The sequence below is a fragment of the Seriola lalandi genome, unplaced genomic scaffold (genome assembly GCF_002814215.2).
Source record: "Seriola lalandi dorsalis isolate HSWRI2012SDOR001 ecotype SW California unplaced genomic scaffold, Sedor1 jcf7180002054596, whole genome shotgun sequence".
NCBI classification, from domain to species: Eukaryota; Metazoa; Chordata; class Actinopteri; order Carangiformes; family Carangidae; genus Seriola; species Seriola lalandi.
Window position 1 is genome coordinate 144,512 of NW_019525149.1, and position 18,710 is coordinate 163,221.

Genomic DNA, 18,710 nt, shown 5'->3' on the forward strand with positions numbered 1-18,710 from the left:
CATAATTTGAGACACTGGAACCAGCGACTCAGTGGTTAATTGATAATCAAAAGTGCCGTCGATTCTTGACATTATTTCAGCACTAGTCACATCTTGAAGTGCTTCAGCTTAAGGTCACTGTATATCACAGAATCACTATGACAAACAATGACCTTTTAAAACACAGTTTCACTTCCACACAGTTGTGCCTCTTCCACGTACTCAGCTCATCCTGCAGGTTCCACTGATGATGCAGAGCAGATGTTGGTATGTGGAAACCTGTTATTTACCGGCCTTCATGTACATATCTCCACATGCACGTGCAAGTGAAACACATGCAAAGACACCCACCCACATACTTCCTCTACAGTGTGTTCCTTCAAAACTGCGACAGTGGAAGGTGAGGTGAGATACAGCTGAAAAGTGTCACCACACACACTCATCCGTTTACGTTAAGGCGTCAACCACACACGCATACACACACTCACTAAGAGGAAGCACACCTCTGGAGAGGAAATAAAATATAAAAAGACATGTTGCAATGTCAGCAGTGTGTGTGTGTGTGTGTGTCAGCACTGAGCAGAAGGCTGACACAGGCCTTACCTAACACTGCCCCCGTGTGGAGAACTGTTTCAGTCTGTGTCAACTGTACAACTGTACAACAACCTGACAAGAGGTTAGTGTTTATTCTGAGGCTGTTACATCAATAATTTAAAAAACTCAGATAAAACACGCCTGTAGTTTAAATTATAATTGATTTAGAAACATCCATAACTCATAGTCTTGAATTATTTACATGATTATGACTCAAACATTAAAAATCACACAGTGGCAATGGCAGGTTCATAGGTGCTGTGTGTTTTGAATTCTTGTAATTGTTTAGATATAGCTGTTCATATAGTTTTTTCTTGAGATTAGATGCATTAATAGAGCTGTTTGTTTGATAATAGAATACTGAATGTTTTATGTTTTACATTTTAAACCTGCAGATCAAGGTGTTTTATTCACACTGGGACACACTTGCATGGATGTACTTTAATGCATGTATTATAACACTTCCATGCACACTTATTGTCCAATGCTTTTAACTTCAAAAGTCACAAAGCACTGAACAACGGGGGCGTCCCAGCCAGGTTTGTCACTTTGTAGTGTCCCCTGAGAACACTTCAGTTGTCATCTATGCTACTTGGTTTGTGGTGTGTGCACGTGTTGTCAAAGTGATGAAGCTGTTTTCTGAACTGGCTTGTGGTTTGTCTATTTGCATGTGTTTTTTTTTTTGAGTTGCAATGCGTTGAGCTCTCAGGGCCACCGTAGTAAAGAGGAAGAGGAAGACAGGGCTATTACTTGTGCCCAGTAAAACTGATTAAAGAAACAGCCCCTGGCTCCAGGTTCCTCCTGCACTGAGATCTCTGACCTGTTCCCCTCCTCTGAGAGCGCTGGTCATTCCGCTCACATTCTCCCTTTACAGCCACAAGCAGGAGGTGAACAATAGGCCTTTTCCACAGCTGCCATTTTGACTTGTCATCGTAGAAAAGTAGAGGTATTACTAACAACATAAACAATGTCTCTGCCCTATTCAAGTTTCCCAGCAAGTCATGACAGTGTGACAGTGAGGACCACCAGGACCCTGGAGCTGAAGCAGCTAAATGGAACTCAGCCATCGTTCATTTTATTATTTACACAGGAGCTTCTCCTGCTTAGTTTACACTGTGAAATATACAGTTGGGGGAAAAAATGGCACTCACCTGCAGCTGGCTACATGTGAATGAGTGAGTTTGTGACTTCATGACTGAGTTATCCAGCTGCATAAGGTGCTTCACAAAGAAAGAAAAAAATATATAATAAGTCCACATACTTTGCAATTTTTCTTGATGAAAAAGAAAAAAAACTATTTTATCTTTGTATTGATGCATATGCCAGGTTATTGTAAAAGAGAAATAATGTCAGAAATACACATATGTATGAATGTAATGAAGATAAATGAATGAACAAATTCTTTAAGACCTGGTGATGTATGTCAAGAAAAATGTTTCACAGCAGTGTTACTAATATATTTTTCGAGACATAGGTCTTGTTTGCGCTGACGAATGACGTCATTAGTCCTTATTGTCCACACTCACCAAGCCAGTACAATAACATGAGCCTGACACAGACGATCACACTGCACTGACAGGCTGCTCTTTACATGGTGTTGTTATGCGGTTTTGTCTCCACTAGGTGGCGCGCATCATCACAGCAGATTCATGAGTCTCTTCAAGATTCTGGGGTTCTGAAAACTAAGTGATGTCCAGTCACAGGGCTGTGAGAGTGTGCAGGCACTGATGACTCGGCAATGTCCGGAGATCAATCTACACTGAGCTCAGAAAAGGAGTTTCATTTAGATCTAATTACTTTCCAAACAGCATCACAGATCTGAGGTGTGAAGTAGCCAGGACAGAGTGCAGGCTGGTTGCTGTTATTTTTTAGTTTCAGGTTATAACACAAAGAAACCCTGCAGTTGGATGTTCGTGGAGAGAAAACATTTAATATGACGATATAAGGATAAATCTGCTTTACACGAGTTTCCCACCATGCAGCTACTTCTACTTGCAGCGGCGTTTCTCTTTACGCACGACCTCACAGCAGCCGTGCGCCCCGACAAGTGCGCCCCCCGGTGCGACGTGAGCTTGTGTCCGAGCCCCAGCTGTCCCGGCGGGTACCTCCCGGACCGCTGTAACTGCTGCCTGGTGTGCTCGCCGCGCGAGGGAGATCCCTGCGGCCGCAAAAACGACCTGCCCTGCGGGGATGGCCTGGAGTGCAAGCTGCTCGATGCGGGGAAGCGTCGAGGCTCCAGGGGGGTCTGCCGGTGTAAGATGGAGCACGAAGTGTGTGGAAGCGACGGGAAAACGTACGGTAATGTGTGTGAAATGAGGGCAGCCAGTCGCAGAGCTCAACAGAAGGGAAGACCAGAGGTCAGCCAAGCGCACAAAGGAGCCTGTTCACCTTCAGGCGCAGGTAGGACTGCTGCTTTGGCTGGGCAGCGGGCAACAGTGGTGGGTGGAAGAGATGAGCCTTTTCTAGATGTCTTTAGTGAAGGATACAGTTTGGGTTGACATGTATGACCATGTAAATTCAAAAAGCGTCATCACAGATGTTTATGGTGCAGGATTTGGTTTATTTTGCGCATAAACACTTTTAGTTTATCTGTTTAATTCACCACCAGAGAAAAAGTTGCTGCAACTGTAGTTTTACTGTAATTATTGTAAACTATCATTCTACACCGTCTACACCTCAGTTCGATTTGATTTTATATCTGGAATGACTATTTCAACACACTTTGTGTTGAATTAGCCTAACGCTGAATTTTACAGTATTTAAAACAGACAAATTCAACAGCTGTGGCTAATTCTGAATATACAGTAGGACTATACATAAAATATAACTATAAAAAATTATCATCATCTGATATTTGCCTTCTTCAGGGTGTCACTAATCCTCATAGATAGATATATAAATAGATAAATATTGGATGTTAAATATTTTCTCCAAACTATTTTACATCTCTATACAAACCTCAAAGTAGCACTCTACTCCTTGTGTGTGTGTCTGTGTGTGTGTGTGTACGTGTGTGTGTGTGTGTGTGTGTGTGTGTGTGTGTGTGTGTGTGTATGTGAGTGCGTGTTTGTGTAGAGAGAGCTGTTTCTTTTATCCTTATCTGCCACTGATGTTCCACTGTAGGAGGGATTGCTGTGTAAAAGACACACCAGTATGAAGAGTGGGAAAAAGAAAAGAAACCCGTGGACTTGAATTCTTTATTCTTATGATTTATTCTTTTGTGGAAAATCAAGTGCACACTAAGTTATGGGTGGAAACTCTCTCTCCCGGCATGACTCCAGGGCGTAGAAATCTTCACACTGGAAGCTCTTGCTAACCAGACAGTGAAATGACCGAGAGCAACAGCGTCTGTCTTCTTTTCCTCTCCAGACATCCTCTGTTTGGTCGCCACATGCGTCTCTCCAGTGGCTCTGGTTTCATTGTGACCCACTCAGGTGTGATCGTGACCAACGCTCACGTGGTAACCACGGCTGGCACAGTGACCGGGAGGCCCCAGCTGCGTGTTCAGCTGCACGATGGCGACGCGTACGAGGCCGTGGTGAGAGACGTAGACAGGAAGGCAGACATCGCCACAATCAAGGTCAATCCTCAGGTGAGAGAACACACACAGGCTCCTTTATGTTTGCTTTTTTTTTAATATGCCATTAATTTCACCCCTTTAATCTTTTTCCAGGTTGAATTGATGTGAACAAATGTGATGTTTCTTCTTCCTTGACCCATAAATGCTGTCATGTATAAAACGCTTTCTGTGCTGTAGTTCAGGAGCGCACATCCTTACATGTTTCTGTGCCAAGTACTGACAGTTTTCTGCTAGACATTCATAAGGCCAGTGGGAATACTTTCATAAACACCAGCTCTGTGACTCACAGACACAGCGCTGATGTGTGTATTCTCACACCCATATCTCAAATACTTGGACAGTTTTGTAAGCTTTAAATTCTTCCTCGTTTCTCTCTGTCTCTCCTAATTCCTAACGTGTTTTTTTTTCTCTCTCTGTTCTCGTGAGTCTCTCCGCCTGACACATCAATCTGCCTACATGTCCGTGTTTCCTCATGTGTGCTGGTATTTCGGTGTGTGGGGTGCAGAAGAGGCTTCCTGTGCTGTCTCTGGGCCGCTCAGCTGATCTGAGGCCAGGGGAGTTTGTGGTTGCCATCGGCAGCCCCTTCGCTCTGCAGAACACCGTCACCACCGGCATCGTCAGCACGGCTCAGAGAGACGGCAAGGAGCTGGGCATCAAAGACTCAGACATGGACTACATCCAGACTGATGCTATTATTAACGTGAGCTCACACACACTCATGCACACACGCACTGTGTTTGACCTGATTATTTCTTTTGCTCCGGACAGATGCACACGCAGATTTCGTCACATTGCTCTTGTTGAATTTAGGTTGTCTGATTGTTTTTCATATGAGTCAGAATCATTGGTGTGACTGATCTGTTTCTGTCTCACATTTCTCTCATCTGTGTGAAGTACGGCAATTCTGGAGGACCTCTTGTTAACTTGGTGAGTAGTACTTGCATGACTGTGAGGGACGGTTCAATAAAATTGTTAAAGGTCCTCCACATTGTCTTCACCCAGTGAATGTGGAGCATCATTTAAATCTATTTTCAAGAGCACAGAGGAATCTATACATTTACTGCACGGATATTATGGTGATATATTACATAGTCTTATGTAATGATACAAACAGATCGAAATAAATCAGTCTTATAAATATCCACAACCCATGGGATAATCCATCTGCATATTATTACTTTCATGTCTGTAGTTTATTGTGGATTTATGATGATGGACAGCTAAGCTATAAACTCACCGTGCAACTCATCAGTTACATGCTTTGTATTGAACCTATTTTAAATTCCATCGACCCTATTAAATAAATAAAATAAAATAAAATAAATATTAAGAAACACAACATGGGCTTCTGACACCAAGTTTATAAAACTCTACAAACAAGCTGGACTGGAAATTGTCACCCTTGTCATATGATGGTGATAAAATAAAAGTTTCAAATATTTTATTTTTGGCAAATGATGTCATGCATGACTCCTGCTACTACACATCCTCTTCCTATTACTACTACTGTTGTATTACTCTACAACGGATAGCAATAACAAAGCTGTTCATGAAAATAAAAACATGCAGTTTATTTATAGTAATTTGCATCGAGATCAAAAACCTAAAAAAAGAAGAAAAGCTCTGCAAGCAGAACTGATACTGATCTGTGTCCTGTTACAAGCAGCTGAGTCACAGCTCAGAGGAGCCTGTGTTCAGCCCTTCAAATGAATCAGTTCAGTAAAAACTAAATGTAAATTCAGACTGAAGCTCAGGATAACTTTTACCACAGTACACTGCAGTGTATACAGCAATACTGTATGCAACGTGTTCAATTATGCACAACTTATTTTAGTTTTAATGATATTTGTAGTGATTAAAATTATATTTAAATCTGTAAATATGAAGTGAATTTAGCTATTTTTTCTCAAATTCTGCCATATCTTTGGTTTTTAGCTTGAATGATTATTGTTTTATTTAATTTTTCTTTTCAGGATGGGGAGGTCATCGGAATCAACACTCTTAAAGTGACAGCAGGCATCGCCTTCGCCATCCCCTCGGACAGAATCAGCCGCTTCCTCACAGAGTCACAGACCAAACACAGCAAAGGTCAGGGGTCAACGCTCGAACGGCACAGAGATGAAAACAGATAGAATCCGAGTTTTACTGTGTGAGATCCTCACACCGCACTAGAAATACCTCCTGTGAAGTTCTGAGTAAACCTCACTCCAGTTGTTCTTGTTGTTGTTGTGACAGAAAAGAGCCGACAGCAGAGAAGACTTACAGAGGAGCCACAGTCTGATGCAGGTGAGAGCTGCAGGTGGTGCAAGTGTTTGGTCAGAATGGACGTCCTGTGACTCTTTACATGTCTGAGGTGCTGCTTCATTGAAGATTGAGGTTGTGCTTTTGTGCTGTTTTCAGAAGTGAAGAGACGTTTTTTAGGCATCAGGATGCTCACAATCACTGACCAGTGAGTTTAAACAACAAACTCTCAAACATCAGCTCACAATTTTATTTTATTTCAGCACATATGTAGTTTAGCATTTCGGTAAATGATGATGAACTTTTTGAGTGCATGTAGTTTTTGTAACATCTGAAAAGACATTAATGGTATTTATCAGTATCAATTTGAGTATTATCTGTTTTTATCATTAACATCTACATTTTTGTGTTTTTCAGTCTTATAGCAGAGTTAAAACGTCATAACCCAGACTTCCCTGATGTCAGCAGCGGAGTGTTGGTGAAACAGGTTATACCCAACTCTGCAGCAGAGAAGTACGTTCACACACACGTGCAAAAACCCAAGTACACACACACACACGCACACACATCGTGCAGCGATGAGGAAACCTTGGAACCAGACGAAGATTCCTCGCATTCACCAGCCAAACTTTGATGTTCCTTCGTCTGCTGTAACGTCCATATCCATAATGTGATTCATTATTTAAGGATATTGCACTTCAGACCCCCCTGAACCAAATCACTGACCACTGTTTCCCTTCTCTGTGTTTTAGAGGGGGGATTTTGGAAAGTGATGTTATAGTGAAGCTTAACGGACAGCCAGTTGAGACCACTGAGGACATTCGTGAGGCGCTGCAGGGCGAGCGGCCTCTCCTGCTGGAGATTCGCAGAGGCAATGACGACTTACTGTTCAACATCCACCCACAGGTTACAGTACACTGAACAATGAGACAGTTGGATTGCTCTAAATGTGAACAATGTTGGGCAATACAGTACGGTGGCAATAAGATTTCATCTGACCGTGGGGAATGTTCTGCAAGGAATTATGAATAAGCTATACATAGAGATGTGAAATATTTTCTGATTTCTAATTAAACAAGAGAATAGAGCATTTCCTGCCAGCCCGTCCCCGTCTGATGCATATTTTGTTTGATAGATTTTCTTTAATGAAAAGTTTTGGGTGTGTGTTATCACAGACAGTAGTTTCCTACATTTCTCAAAGTACCGTAGAGGAAAATGTATTGTACTGTGGTGAAGGAGGCTCATAGAGTTTCAGAATAAAAGCCTCCAAAGAAGGACCTGTCCTGTGTGTATATGTCTGTCCAGTGCGTTCAGCAGCTGCTCTGAACAAAAGGTCGTTTCGCCTTCTTTTGTTTATGTCTTCTCATCCCACCTCCCTCCTCTCCACCTTGGAAAGACATTCTCTTCATTTAAACAAACCTAAGCCGAAACCTAGTACACACACACACACACTCACACACACACACACACAGAGCAAAGTCCTGTTACTGGAAAAGTCACTTTTATCCTCTCCTGTTTTGGTAATGGAAATCCTCATGCATAACATTTTCTGAACCTTGAAGTTAAGGACAGAGAATCCTCGAGGGGCTGCTGAGCTGGTGCTTTAGATAATCCAGATGCAGTCTCAAACGAATGACAAAACTCAGCTTGGCAGCATCTGCAGTAAAATTAAGTACAATTCAATTACACACAGTTGACTTGAACAAACTCTGTTCTTGGTGGCCTGACATGATGTTGTCTTAGGACAGTGCCAGCCTTTATTTGTACAGAAAGTTGTCCCCACCCATGATGACATTACCTTTAGAAAAAGCTGCAACCTCGTCTGGGCACAGCTCATAAACTGAACCCAGACAGACAATCCTTTCTGCTTGTTAGAAAAAACCAACTGTGCCATGTTACTATTGGCTGCGACACTGGAAGACAGAAACAGAAGAAAGGAAGAAAAAAAAAGACAAGCTGACGGGACATGGATTGGGAAAAAAGGGGAAAATGTGTTGAGAGAATAATGAGAGACCACCACAGTGAACCAATTACCATCGTATCACAGGCTTCCTTTAACATGCTCTTCTGAGTCTCAGCCACAATGAGTGTGTTTGTGTGTGTGTGTGTGTGTGTGTGTGTGTGTGTGTGTGTGTGCGTGTGCGTGTGCGTGTGCGTGTGCGTGTGTGTGCATGTCTCGCTGACCCAGTTTTTGAGTGCTTGTGCTGTTTTCTGGTCCTGCCAAGACATATTGTCATGGCAGAGCACCACACTACTTGAGCAGAGCAAGCAGAGGACACAGCTGTTTGTCCTTATACAGACAAAACTGTGTCACTGAGCTCCCACTGGATCAAAACATCTTTCACTTTTGCTAAAAATATTAAGCTACATTTAGATTTATGCTAAAATTAAAGATAAATCTGAAGTGCAGTGTATACAATGAGTCTCTCGTAAGGCCTTCGTGTTTACACTGTGAATGAGTTGAGCCCCTGTTCAAGCCCGTGGACCAATGACTGTATCACCATCTAGAGGCCACACCGTGTCAAGTCTGGTTTAAATTAAAAAGAATTTATGATTCCCGAACAGGCCAGTAGAGGGTGTGTTGGGTATAAAAATGTCCTCTTGACTTGGCAACTGCTCAGATTCAGATTATAAGACTACTGTATATGCTCAGCAGTCTATATATAGCTGTGGTTTCTGACTGGATCATTTTGAAGTTAAAGTAGAGGGCATAGTTAAACATCTGGGGCTGCATGCAGGATTATCATGGAGACTGTATTCACAAGTGCGTAGTGTGTCTCCATCCAAAGCTTCACTGCTGCTTAGGAAAGTCTTGTTGTAATGTGTGTTGCAGATGATTTTTACCACTGATGTTTCTGTTTATTGTTGAAATTCTCCTGAAAGAGCTTTGGTTAGATCATTTTCTTTGGAACATCCTCAGTCGAACGATGTTCTCGGTCAGACAAATTAGTTTTCTTTGTTGCGCATGTCGTACAGGAAAAAAGGAAGCATTCAAATCCATTTTTCATATCACCTCTTTTAATTTTCCCTGCCCTTGTCTTTCATTCATATTTTCTATTCTAGTAACACTGGAAGTATCCTCCCACACTTTGCCCCCATCTTCCAGCACTCTCCAGCTGAGAAGCAGCCAGGTTATAGGGTCCAGTGACCTTAGTGCTCTGGGAGAGACAACCATAGGGAATAATGGACCTTTAGCTCCCGTCACGAGTCCCAGGGGAAACGGTGATGATGCTTTCTTTATCATTCAGAGAGAAAGAGAGCGATAAAGTATGACAGACATTTATAGGAAGGCCCAATCATCATGCCCCATGTAATGTCAAACTGTGAGTCATCATTGACCTTAGCGCCCGATGACATTCTGAGTGCCATCAGCAGCGCTTAATGGATGCTAATCTGCATCATCTCTGTGATGCTTGAAAACAAACACAGACACACACACACGCATACACACACACATACACGTTATCTTCCACATAAATTAACATGGAGTGGAAGCATCTGCTATTAAGGGATACAAATATTGAGATGGTGATCTGTAAAGAAAGCCTGCCTGGTTTTAAATTGTGTGTGTGTGTGTGTGTGTGTGTGTGTGTGTGTGTGTGTGTGTGTGTGTGTGTGTGTGTGCACGTGTGTGCGTGTTCTCATATGGTCAAGGGAGTGAGTAACTAAGAGCAGGATATGGTCCAAGAAGATATATCAAAACAGAAAGAGGCAACAATCAAATCTCAGGCAAGTCAGATAGACTCAGTTCAGAGTGAAGTTGTGAGCTGTAGAAAGTTTGTAATCACAGGCTGCAGACTGGGGCATCTGGTAGCAGCAGAACTGTAGACAGATTGGACTCAATTAAAAAAAAAAAAAAAAAAAAAAAAAAAAAAACTAACTACTTCCATCTGTCTGGCATCCAATTCTCACTGAATGACTCACAGCCTCACTGACCAGAACTACTGAGCAACTGAATGTATGAAGAGAAAACAGAATAATATGTCTTTTAATCTAACACACACACACACACACACACACACACACATACACATACACATACACATGCACACAGCCTTAGTGTACAGTATAATAGAGGCAATGTCTCCACAACTGGACAATTAAACCTGGAAAAATCTGTACTGTAATACACCTCAAGGTGCAACCTGGCCACATCATCAGTGACGCTCCCGGGATCACAGGGTGTTTCGGGTCTTAGTCAGACACCCTCACCCGGGCGACCCAGCCGGGGGTGATCAGTCCCCTGACTTGTGTCCAGGTAGCGCACTACACCACGCCTCCCCCCTCTTCAACCAGAGCCAACGTGAAGCTTTTTCAGACGCTTCCAGGATGTTTTTGATGGCTCTTCGCCTGTGCAGTCCACAAATCCCAAGGAGCCCCAGGACCCAGTGTAAAGACTTGCCTGCAAAACCCCTGCAGCCCACCTCAATAGGCTCGCAGCGGGCCTTCCACCCATCCTCCGGCATTCAGCCACAAGATCTGCATACTTTGCCTTCTTCCTCTCCTGAGCTTCCTCCATTCTGTCCTCCCAGGGGACAGTTAGCTCAAGGAGCACCACCTGCTTGCTGGCTCCAGACATCAAGACCATGTCTGGTCGGAGTGTCGTGGCTACGATGATGTCTGGGAATCGCAACTGCCTCCCTAGGTCAACCAGGAGCTGCCAGTCCCTTGCTGTGAGCAGACCCCCTGAGTCTTCTTTGAGGGTTGAGGTTTCTCCCCTGCTCGGACAAAGGCAATTGTGCTCTTGGTTGGGTGTTGCCGCTTGCTGGTGTTGATGCCAGTGCAGATGGTGTCTGCTATTGCCCGCAGGACCTGGTCGTGGCGCCAACGATACCTGCCATCTCCCAAGGCCTTTGAGCAACAGCTGAGGATGTGTTCTAGTGATACCTCTTTTCTGACAAAGCTGGCACACAGGTTAGTCTATCAGGCCCCAGGTGAACAGGTTAGCAGGGCTTGGGAGGACATTGTAGACTGATTGGACCAAGAACTTAAACTGGTGTGGCTCCGCCTTCCAGAGTTCGGTCCAGGTGATCTTGCGGCCAGCTATGTGCTCCCACTTGGTCCAGGCCCCCTGCTTGCTCATGCCCACCACTCTGTTGAAGCGAGCCTCCTCCACCTCGGCGCGCACCTCCTCCTGGATAAGCTTTCGCCTTTCCTTTCCTCTGGCTCTGCTGTAGCATGGTTTTGGGTTGCTACCCAGCCCAGCCCGACCAGTAGCCACGGTTCCCACCAGGGTGCTGTGCCGCAGCCTCGCCTCTGCTCGCTCTACTGCATCCTGGGCACGCCACTTCCTTCCTGTTCTGACCTCCACACCTGCTGAAGATACTTTTCCGTCAGCAGAATCTCTGTAGAGCAGGACTTCTCTGGCCCGGGAAACCTTGAACTCCTCTGCCAGACTGCTGAAAGGGAACTGCAGCTTGGTGTTATGCCCAAACAAAGCAATGCTGCTTAGGCTTCGTGGCAGGCCCAGCCACCTGCGCAGGGATGAGCTGATCTTCCTCTCGAAACCCTCCACCATGGTCATTGGGAATTCGTACATCAGCAGCGGCCAGAGGAGACGAGGCAGGATGCCATGCTGATAGATCCAGGCCTTGAACTTCCCAGGAAGTCCTGACTTGTCCACAGCTGAGAGCCACGTGTTGAGGTAATCGCTGGTACCTTGACGTGCAGCGGTATCTTTCAGATCGCTGGTGAAGAGCTAAGTAGATCCATGTGTTGTTGATGTTGTTGTGTAGTTTCCTGGAATCTGTGCTCTGCCTCCTCCACAAACATAATAAATGAGTTTATGTTACGTTCAGGTGCAAAGCTGTAGGTTGTCTATGCATGTGCTTATACCAGCTAACTTAATAGACTGTTTATTTCTGTTTAAATATTTCTGTTTTCCAATGGCCTTGCAGTTTTTGAAGATTTACTGGGGGGGCTGAAATTCCAGTCATTCCATGTGAATCTTGTTTTTCTCTGGAAATACTTTGTCTCTTCACAGTGATTTCAAAGTTTTTATTGGACTGAAGTGAGACAATGGATGACCCCTCTCTTGTTTTGTCTTTCTCTCGCTCTTTGTCCTCATCATCCATCCAAACAAAGAAAGAAAGGGGTGATTATACAAAAGATTTGAAAACAGTGTTTGACTTATTCTTTTTTCCAGCAAACACTACCTGCCAACACAGGAGCTAAAAGTTTTTCTTACTCACGTTTCCAGCCCCTCTACGTGTGTCTCATCTTTCTTTGTCTGCTTTTAGTTTTTATCTTCCACGCCTCGTCTATACCCGTTCACACCTCCTTATTCTGCTTTTCTTCCTCAAAACTAAAACGAGTCTCCAGTGTCTCTTTTTGTGGCTTCTATCCCTCAAGTGCTAAAACTTCTGATTTAATATATCTGGGTGTGAATATGTTTGACGATCCGTCATAAGGGATTTGTTTAAAATTGTATTTTTTTCAGAAATATTCTGTGAGCTCAGAGTTATTGCAGGAAAAGGAGTTGTAGCATTAGACATCTGAGCTGTTGGCTGAACTTTACCAACTCCTGTTGGTAATCACATGACTATATGTGAAAGGAACCATTCCTAGTGATGACTCCATACTGTTACTTATCACCCAACTGCAGTTCCCCTCATTTCTACGCAACTTTATGAAGATTGTCAGCTCATTGTTTTGGTTTTCCAGCTCTCAACTTTACTGTTTTACTTCAGTCTCACCACTCACATTGTAGGCTATCAGTTCCAGCTGTTTTCAGTTAAAGTGATCATGATGTAGCATTTAGCAGCTGAAGCCAAATCCTCAAAATTGTCAAAAGAAACCTCAAAAGGTTTAAAGGAACAGTTTTGGAAAATAGTTAATTCACTAATACACTAATTTACTTTCTTCCCATGAGCTAGACAAAAAGATGGATACCACTTCTGTATATTCACTTCCTGCATAGGCAATGAGACAGTTAGCTTAACTTAGCATACCAGGAAGCAGCTAACCTGGCCCTGTGTAAAGTTAAAAAAATACATCTGCAAACACATGATGCTAACTCTTAACATGATTTAAACCTGAAAATACTGGCAACTGAGGGCGGTGACATATGGTTCAGGAGACAATTTTGTGTTGGTTCATTACTACGAGCAACTCCTTTCACACTGTGACACAGTTTTCACGTCCTCATTTGACACATTTTATCGATTACAACTGTTTTTGTTTTTGTTCAGATTAAATAGAGAGTTTAGGGATTGGTAGGTAGATATATTTTAAAACCTTGGGCAGAGTTAGCATAGCTCTCCACCTTGTTCCCAGTTTTTATGCTAGGTTGGGCTAACTGTCTGCTAGCTGAACCTCAATACTTAGTGCATGAGAGTGGTAGCCTATTAATCTTCTCATCAAACTCTTGGCAAAGAAGTGAGTGACTGTGTTTCCCAAAATGTTGAACTGTTCCTCTGAGATTACAGTTTTTTTGTCAGGCCCTGAGGAAAACTGTTGAGCAGAACTCTTTCAATCCAGATTGAAGTCAGTGCTTTGCTGTGGTTTTATGGTTTTACACATCTTCCAAACTGAACTGGACGGCCTCATAGACACACACTGCCGAGGAAATGAGACAGATGCACACACAGTCACACAGTGAACTGAGCCCAGAAATTCTTTTGTCAGGGCTCCAGTGATAGCAAAATCCTGTGAGCCTTTCCTCTGTCTCAACTCCCTCTTTCTAGCAGACTGCTGACTCATGCTCTCTACTCCTCTCTCTCCTCCTCTCTCTCACTCTCTCTCTCTCTCTCTCTCTCTCTGTCTCTGTCTCTATTTCTCTCTTTCTTTGCAAATCGAGTTTGCAGCCTCTTCCCTCTTTCTTACACAGGCATTTCTTGGGATTTTGAATAATTCAGTTGCATTTCCTCATCTTTCTTGTGACCTCTGCCTGCGTGTGTGTGTGTGTGTGTGTGTGTGTGTGTGTGTGTGTGTGTGCATTATTGTATGTGTATGTGTTGGTAAAGTTTGTGGATTGTGTGTGGGTGTGTAACCAGTCTTAATCATCCCTCCTGCCCGTGCAGTTTACTCAGTGTTTGAAGAAACAGTAATTGCCTCACACTGTAGCTGTAGAGCTGGCTAAGTCTCTTAATGAGAGTAATGCCTGCTGTGCCCGTGCTGGCAGGAGTTCTGTGGGTAATGCTGGCTCACACATGGAAACCACTGTTTTACTATAGCTGGAAAAGGTTCCTCTTGTTTTGATTATTCAGCTTTTTGTCAGTAAGGTTTTCATTTGCTTGCTGACTCTTTACACTGTAGTTTCATCACCTCTCTGAAGAGTATCATAGCTGATGTCTTGCAGCAGCAGTTGGTCATATAACTCTTTCGCAGGTAACAAAATAATGCAGCTTTTTAGGATACAATATCACAAATCTTGCTTTTCAAATTTTAAAAGCAGAAAGTGAGACATCTGGAATAAATATCTGGCTCGGTGTGACAATTTGAACATTGCAGAAACAATAACAACACTGTTTTTACTTAATGCCAATGCAGTTCTTTTTCCCACAAGTGATAGGATAAGGTTGATGTCTCTTGGTTGGTTGGGCCATCATTCTGTTTCCTGTCTGGGGATTTCATGTTAACAGTTTGGTGCAGAGAAATATATCAGTACAAATTTGATCAGATTGCAGTAGTGGAGTCAAACAAGACCAATTCAACTCAGTTAATTTCAAATGAATTGCAGTGACCAGGCGATAGCTGAGCATTATGTGAAAAAGTGCAAGGCCATTTATCAAACTATGCACAAGGTACCAGACACCATTTCTCACACTGTGGGTGTTCACAGGTCTAATAGCTTTAAATCTGTTTGATCTGTTTGTTTTACATGCAAACAACATAAAATAAAGTCCCGATGCCATCAGTTTGAAGTGGTCAGAGAAGACCTGTGGGATCATTGATGGGACTTGTATCCAGCTGTGCAAGGGATCATTGTGTTTTGCAAATAATTTCTGAAGTGACATTAACAACACCTTGAAGTCCATTCTTGTCCTTTTGGCAAAGGGGTGTAAACCAGTGAATAAATAAAACAGATAAAATACTTAAATTAAAAGAGGAGTAAAATGTTGTCAATATTCTCTGATCTACTCCAAAGGGGAAGGTAGTCAGGCAGTCGAAACGCTGCTGAGACATCTGTATTTTCAATAAATCTCAATCTGTTCCCAAATATTTATAGGTCTGGAAGATTGAGTATGAATGACCGTTGGAACATTGGGTCACTCAGTCTTTCGTTCACTCACTCAGGTTACAATGACTCCTACATAAACACCAAACTAACAAGTACTCCGTTGGGATTCGTATTCATATTTTCCTACTACTGAAGCTTGTTGACAAGGAGCTCATCTCTCATACAGCACCATCTTGCATAAAACAGACAAATACTGGGAAAACGCAAAAACATCTGGTTGCAAAAAAGCATAATGCAAAGTCTCTCAAATATGAGGCCAGATTGAGCACATTATCCTGAACTGTTTAAAATTATAATATGTAACTTTTCCACATTAAAATGTCTAAAGACGACTAGACCTATGTTATATGTTACATTAGGCCTACCCCAAATACTTTTTTCTCAAACATAGAAAATCCATTATTTTAAAGGATTAGTTCGGGGTATTTGGCGTGGGGTGGTATGAGGTGTGTTACCCGGAGTAGATAAAAAGCCACAACAAATAAAACTCTATAATAATATCTAAAAATATATCTAAAAACCAAAGATGAATGAATAAGATGAATATTAATGGTATTTATATTATTATATATATACATACAGTATTTCTATTGCACTGTGCATGCTAAGAGTGAAAAGCTGGCCTTGGATTTGGTCTGATCCATGTGACGGCCTGTAAGCCCTTTGTCAGCCATGTTCTCTTCTTAATGCTTTGGGATGTAGTTATACTCCAGTAAGAGAGATGTTGTTTTATATTGTAATCAAAAAGGGAGAAAAGGGTGTCTCCCACCTTTACAAGCATAAACACTTGCACAGACTCATTCCTCAGTCAGGTTCCCATATTATTAGCACGTGACTGAGAGTGAGATAAAGCGGGAGAGAGAGGCAGGGAGAGTGACAGAGAGCATGGATGAAAGGGAGTCTCTGTGTGTGTGTCCGGACATGTGAGCGTCTGTGTGAGTTAGCGTTTCTGTGCGGAGACCTATTTATACACCCGCACTCCCACGCTCCAGAAACTCTCAGCCATGACGTTTGTTACCATTCTTTCTCTTCCTTCCATCATCTTCTCGTGTCTTTGATCAAATCTCTTATTCTCCTCTCATCATATCACCGTCATCGCTGAACAGGTATTACACTGCAGGGTCGTGCTACCATCACCTCGACAAAATGCCTTGCCTTTAGGTTCTTTCAAGTGTAGGACTGAACTGAATCAAACAGACAGATCGGGGTCACTGCTGCCAAAGAGGTGTAATTCTTTTCCCTCAGTCACTAAGAGCCTTTAGTTTTACTAGAGAGCTGCTTCCCAGGGGTGCAGACTGTTGGAGTAATCATGTATTCAAATGTGGCTTTGTGTTTAAAATAGACAAAATTCACCTGCAGGGAACCAAGGACTGAGGCTGAGTTGCGTACAGCAGTGGGGATGAAGAGATGGAAGGACAGATGGTTGCACAGACCTTTGGACAGAGTAACATCACTTTCTAGCTCAAAGGGAGAGGAATAAAGGCGAACTTAAGGTGGTGAGAGAGCTCCATATTGTGTTGCCGACTGTGGGAACTGCGCTGTTACGTAACGGCACATACACTCAAAGCATATACACAGAGTCATAGAGCCAGAGGCAGTGACTTAGGGGGAAGTCGGATGGACCCCTCGCCTGCTAACGGGACGTCTTAAGTGCTGCTGCCATCAGCATTCTGTTGCTTGCATAATAGCCTCTCTAGCCCGGGAACCCAGAAGAAACACGTGACCACTAAGAGGGTTCCTTCTGGCTGAGGGGTGATTTCTCATTCCCCCTCTTCCTCTTTTTTCTCTTTCTCTTTCTTTTTCCTTCACGGCAATAGAGTCATTAAGTTAACATGCTCAAGGACAGCAGTTCCACTGCGGATAGCAGGATTACAAAAAAAAAAAACCCATACTATTGGGTGTATTACTGCATATATCTTCTAAGAACCCGCTGATGTTTGAATACAGGTGATGGATTTGAGGATAGAAGGGATTAAAAAACATCTGGGGAGCTAAAGAAGACAAGCAACACAGCCCACCTCCATGCCCATAGACTAACATATATAATGTGTACACACTGAGGGAAGAGCTGCCCACGTGTTTGCACACACAAGCACACTCATGCTTACAGACGTGAAAACTTCGGAAGATTTCAAATGTCAAAATGAAAACAAATCAAACAAAGAAATAAAGTGAAATACTGGAATGACAGGATGAGCATGTGTATTTGTTTATTTACATTTAAGTGAGAATGTCATCTAGTGACCAAGAAACTACAATATGACCTTAACAATGTAGTCATTTTAACCCAAACCCTGCTAAAAAGACAATTATTTAGCTTTTGTCTTTAAAGGAACTATTTGTATTTTGTTTTCTCTGCCATCACTGGGTTTCTTGCCGGGAGCAGGTGAGAGGAAGCTTTTCCTCTTTTGAGATGGAAACACTTTGTCGATGCCAAAATGAAAAAAAAAAAATCAACTGTTCAATCACAGAATTTCTTGTCATAATAAAAAAGCTAAATTAATTGTCTTTTTGACGTATATTTTTCATTGAATTATTTACTTAGTTTCTTTGTTGGATTTGTTTTTATTTAGGCGTTTTAAATCTTCCACAGAAACACACCCACAGATTCACCAATAATCACTGCAATATCATTTTGACCAGCTTGTGAAGGTGATTTTTCCCCTTAATGTTATGTTAGAATAATAGTTTAGTGGATGCATTAATAAGCTGACAGTAGCTACATGTAAGACATTCTGGAAAGGTAAAGTGTAGGTTAATACCATCATCCTTTTCCCCATCCTTCCCTCCTGCACATGTTCTTCCTCCCCCTTAATCCATTTTTTCTCTCAGCCTGGGGTTCCATCCCTCCTCTCACACTTCCCCCTGTCCTTCCCTATCTTCACACCTGCATTTGTAATGTAGATTATGTTTAACTCAGTGTCTGATATTTTCAAGAGCAATGAAATGAACATGCTGTGGCAAATGGTTTCTTTTGGGCATTTGAGGGGAGATAAACGCAAATCAGTGCTAAAGAATACCAAGTTCAAATCAAAGAGTGATGAAGCCACGAGAGATTTGGTGTTGCTATGGAGACAAGTGATTCTGCGTGTGTATGTGTGTGTGCGAGCTTCACCTGATGTTTCGGGAAGGGAG

At 42.7% G+C, this 18,710-nt stretch overlaps 2 pseudogenes across 1 annotated transcript; one reads left to right on the top strand and one right to left on the bottom strand.

Moving 5' to 3' along the window:
* The first annotated feature begins 2,312 nt into the window (after positions 1 to 2,312).
* On the top strand, positions 2,313 to 7,668 carry LOC111664610 (serine protease HTRA3-like; annotated as a pseudogene). Its single transcript, XR_015438013.1, has 10 exons — positions 2,313 to 3,015; positions 3,184 to 3,220; positions 3,919 to 4,165; positions 4,659 to 4,853; positions 5,048 to 5,080; positions 6,127 to 6,241; positions 6,389 to 6,439; positions 6,554 to 6,602; positions 6,812 to 6,907; positions 7,147 to 7,668. The product of XR_015438013.1 is annotated as a serine protease HTRA3-like (transcript).
* Positions 7,669 to 10,403: 2,735 nt separating this feature from the next.
* Positions 10,404 to 12,219, bottom strand: LOC111664618 (uncharacterized; annotated as a pseudogene).
* Between the last annotated feature and the right edge of the window lie 6,491 nt (positions 12,220 to 18,710).